The sequence below is a fragment of the Octopus bimaculoides genome, chromosome 16 (assembly GCF_001194135.2).
Source record: "Octopus bimaculoides isolate UCB-OBI-ISO-001 chromosome 16, ASM119413v2, whole genome shotgun sequence".
NCBI lineage: Eukaryota > Metazoa > Mollusca > Cephalopoda > Octopoda > Octopodidae > Octopus > Octopus bimaculoides.
Window position 1 is genome coordinate 10,145,302 of NC_068996.1, and position 5,448 is coordinate 10,150,749.

Genomic DNA, 5,448 nt, shown 5'->3' on the forward strand with positions numbered 1-5,448 from the left:
ATATGTATATATATATATACATTTCACCATTTCTTCCAGCTCTTTACATTTTGAGTTCAAATCCTGCTGGAGTCAACTTTGCCTTTTGTCTCTTTGGGATCAATAAAATAAAGTACCAATGAAGTCCTCAATGAAGTTCTCAGGCTTGCCCTCTACTCAAAGTTGCTGGTGACCTGTTCATGAGGTATGTTGTGAGTTAAATCACTTATATGAAAACTAACTGGACTGATGAGGCCTAGGGCTTAAAACAGAAACCATAAAAGAAAAAAGAAATTAGATGCAAGTATGGCTGTATGGTAAGAAGTTTGCTTCCAAGTAACTTGGTTCTGGGTTCAGTCCCATTGCATGACACCTTGAGCAAATGTCTTCTACTATAGCCTCAGATCAACCAAAGCCTTATGAGTGGATTTAGTAGATGGAAACTGCAAAGAAACTCATTGTATATATATATATATATATATACATATGTGTGTATATACATATATATAGTGGCCTGTAAATAGCACCATTTGAGCGTGATCGTTACCAGCGTTGCCTTACTGGCCCTTGTGCCGGTGGCATGTAAAAGCACCCACTACATTCTTAGAGTGGTTGGAGTTAGGAAGGGCATCCAGCTGTAGAAACTCTGCCAGATCAGATTGGAGCCTGGTGCAGCCATCTGGTTCGCCAGTCCTCAGTCAAGTCGTCCAACCCATGCTAGCATGGAAAGCGGACGTTAAATGATGATGATGATGATGATGATATATAGTCCACAGATTAGATCCAGAGTTTCTCAGTATAGACGACACTTAGTAGTGCAGAAAAGATTCAAACTTAGACACTGATGTCTTTACAGGGGATCAATTCCATGAGGTAAGAGGGACCAAGTTGAGTGGGTATAGAGGAAATTATGCGGATAAACAAATTAGATACATAAAATATATTAATCATAATAGCTTGAGTATGAAATACAAAATATATATATATTTATGTATATACATATTTGGAAGGTTTGCCGCAGGAAAACTTGCTTCAGGATTTTTGGCGGTAGGAAAGTTCACCAGATAGGGAATTTTGCTGCAAGACAATTTCACTGAGAGGAAGATAAATTGCTCCCTTGGTATATAATTGTTTCAACTAACCTATCTATTATATCCTTATGGCAAAGCTACAGGAGGAGGGGCAAAATAAAGCAATCTAAAAGATGATAATGTTTAAAAAAAAAAAATTCTGCTTAAATGAAAAGTAATATAATATAAATATGATAACGCAGGAGTGGCTGTGTGGTAAGTAGCTTGCTTACCAACCACATGGTTCCAGGTTCTTTCCCACTATGTGGCACCTTGGGCAAGTGTCTTCTACTATAGCCTTGGGCTGACCAAAGCCTTGTGAGTGGATTTGGTAGACGGAAACTGAAAGAAGCCCGTCGTATATATGTATATTTATGTGTGTATGTTTGTGTGTCTGTGTTTGTCCCCCTAGCATTGCTTGACAACCGATGCTTGTGTATTTATGCCTCTGTCACTTAGCAGTTCGGCAAAAGTGACCGATAGAATAAGTACTAGGCTTACAAAGAATAAGTCCCGGGGTCGATTTGCTTGACTAAAGGCAGTGCTCCAGCATGGCCGCAGTCAAATGACTGAAACAAATAAAGACAGAGTAACATTTACAAAGAACAAAACAAAAACAAAAAACAGTTAAATCTAAAATAGAATTATAAAAAAACATATATAAACATATATATAAAAGGCAATTTTTTTCAGATCTGCAGTTTCTCTAAATCAGGTTGCCTACCATATTTTCTAGATTATCTATATGGTGAAATTATCTTACAGCAAAATTTCCTATATGGCAAAGTTTCCTATGGTGAGTTTTCTTACGCGTTTTCCTGTGGTAAAAATTTTTACGGTGAAAGTTCCTAGAACCATACGTTTACATTCAAAGCAAGAGAAAGTAAAAGGTGAAAACTTTCAGGCGATGAATTTTTAAGTATAAATATAAAGATATTTATATTAACAGGTCCAAATTACACAGGGTACAAACGACAGAAAATTAAAGGGGTGGAAGAAAGGTGTTATACGTCCAACAGCTGTTTTTGAGGGCTCAGAGATCCATAATAATGTTGGTAGATGAGGTTCATCACAATATGTGGCTGAAATGGATAAAGTCAACATATTTAGTGTTTCATACCCAAATTATTATATTTAATATATTTAATGTATCTACTTTTTTTATCTGTTTAATTGCCTCTACATCCACCCAATTTGATTCTTCTTAGAACCATTCTTTATCTTGCAGAATTGATCCCCTGTAAAGAAATCAGAGTCTAATTTTGTATAGATACATATGTATACATATGACTGTGTGTGTTTTTGTGTATGTGTTTGTTACCTATCACAGCTTGACAACTGGTGTTGGTGTGTTTATGTCCCTATAACTTAGCAGTTCAGCAAAAGACACCAACGGAATGAATACCAGGCTTTACAAATAAATAAATAAACAAGAGAAAAGTTGGACCTAAGAAGCATCAGATGTGGTGTACAAGAGAGACGATTGCACTAGTATGATCATGTGGTGAGAATGGATGAGGATAGCTGTGTGAAAAAGTGTCACACCCTAGCAGTTGAGGGAAACTGTGGAAGAGGTAGACCCAGGAAGACCTGGGATGAGGTGATGAAGCACAACCTTCGAACATTGGGCCTTACCAAGGCAATGACTAGTGACAGACCTTTGGAGATGTGCTGTGCTTGAGAAGACCTGACAAACCAAGTGAGACCATAACCTGTGGCCTATGCCAGTGGTGTATAACCAGCCAACTTATGAGTACCCTTCATTCATTGGACAATAAACTTTGCTTGCGAAGACCTGTTGAAGCAAGTGAAAACAAAATTGCTGACATGGCCGATGACAGTACCGCCTGATTGGCACTCATGCCAGTGGAACGTTAAAAGCACCATCCGAACGTGACCATTGCCAGGGCCACTGACTGGTTCCTGTGCCAGTGGCACGTAAAAAGCACCATTCGAGTGTGATCATTGCTAGTGACGCCTTACTGGCACATGCGCTGGTGGCATATGTAAAACAACATTCAAGTGTGGTCGTTGCCAATGCCGCTGGATTGGCTCCCGTGCAGGTGGCACATAAAAAACACCTTTTGAGCGTGGTCGTTGCAAGTACTGCCTGACTGGCCCTCATGCCGGTGGCAAGTAAAAGCACCCACTACACTCTTGGAGTGGTTGGTGTTAAGAAGGGCATCCAGCTGTAGAAACTCTGCCAGATCAGATTGGAGCCTGGTGCAGCCTCCTGGCTCACCAGTCCCCAGTCAAACTGTCCAACCCACGCCAACATGGAAAGCGGACGTTAAATGACGATGACGACGATGATGATGATGAAATAAATAACTACTGGAGTCGATTTGTTCAACTAAAAATTCTTCAAGGTGGTGCCCCAGTATGGCCACAGTCTAATGACTGAAACAAGTAAAAGGTAAAAGATAAGTAGATGCCAGTTTGAAGAGGTCAACCACTGGCAAAATTTCAAATTTAGAGTCAATAAAATTATTAAGAATATCAAATTCTATTCTTGTAGTGAGTCCTTCATTTTCAAGTTAACCCTCTCAGACCTGGGCCCCTGTGACTAACTTTACCCTCCACCTGGGCTTCTAAGGAGAAAAAAAATAGTTGAATATACAGCTCAAGAGCTACATGTACAATGTGTATAATATGTAATGTGTAACATTCAGCAATTAACAGCCGATATTGATGTGCTGAAACAATTTTAGTACTTTGGAATAAATACTTTATTCTATTGCAGCATGGAAGGTGCTTATAAGCCATTTAAGAAATACACAAAAACCGTTAGATTCACTTCAACATTTAAATTTAATTTACCAAAATATTTTCTCAGATCACGTCACTTGCTATGCAAGTACATCTCTGTAAAAAAACTTTATTCTATCTTCTCATATTAAAAAAATTCTTCTATATATAAACTCTGCAGATATTCACAGACATGTATACCCAACTCAGAAAGCTGGGCCAGGAGTAACAAATACAGAAAAACAAATGGACAGAATTAGTTGTGTCTTCTTTTTTCTACATATGTTGTTAATTACCGCTTTACTGAGTATCTGGCAGAGATGACATTAAACCCATTCCTGCTATAACAGGAATATGGCATGACAGGGTTAATAACCATATTTTTTAAGCTTATAAAAATATCCTTTAGCAACTGACATGAGTGTGTTGTCTGTCGTGTGTGTGTGTGTGCTATCAGTTGTGTGTGTGTGTGCTATCTGTTGTGTGTGTGTGTGTGCATGCATGTATCAAATAAGACAGACTCCAACAAGGCTGGTGGTCTGTTTTGCCAAGACTTGTATTATTTGAGGGGGTGGAAAAAGGAGTAACAGAATGATTACAGTAAAATGTCCATTGGGGAGCTGATTTTCTTTTAGACATGATATATTGTAAATATGATTATATTTACAATTAAATGATCTTTTATTAATTAGTCGGAGTGGTGTCTTCATTTTAATTGTTGCTTTCACTACACTTCAGCTGTGTACACTCCAGTCTTCTTCAGGTGTCTTGTGATTCACCAAAGTGCCTGGCCTGGCATTCACTAAGGTGAATCTCAAGGCACCTGAAGAAGGCTGGAGCAAACACAGCTGAAGCTTCTGTGGTTGTGGTGTATGTGAGTGATTAGTAGTAAATGGCTTACCTCGTCTTCCTTCCACCGCACGAGCCTGTCTTGTGGTATCCTGTCCTCGCACCTGGCCCGACCTGAAGAACGCTAGAAATAGCAGCAACCTCTCCCTCACCTGGACGATCGCCTCACACGTCTTTGCATTGCAACGACCCCCCGCTCGAAAAAGCACTAAATCCCAATTGAGGCTCCCTCTGCCCCTCTTCCTCTTTCGGTCAGCTCCCAGTTCTGGTCAGCTCCCGGTTCCGGTCAGCGGTCAGCTCCCCAGTCACTGACGTCATACCACAGCTTCTGAAAGCAGCAACCAAGATGAGGACACCATTCCTACAAATACTTAACATGTAAATTCCTCATCTCAGAAATACAAAATTGCTTTTCTTTTATCTGCTTATCAGATTCTTGTAGTACACTTGAAACAATAAAGGTTCAAAAAATTGTTAACAATATTTACTCTTTCTCTTGTTTCAGTCATTTGACTGTGGTCATGCTGGAGCACCACCTTAAAGGTCTTTAGTCAAAGAAACTGAGCCCAGGATTTATTCTTTATAAGCCTAAAAAACCATTCTATTGGTCTTTTCCTGAACTGCTAAGTTACAGGGACGTAAACACACCAACATTTGTTGTCAAGCGATGGTGGGGGACAAACACAGACACAAAGATATACACATAAACTTACACACATACACACACACACACACACACACACACACATACACACACATATACAAAACTGTTAAGAGTAGATATTAGACCTTGATCTTAGTC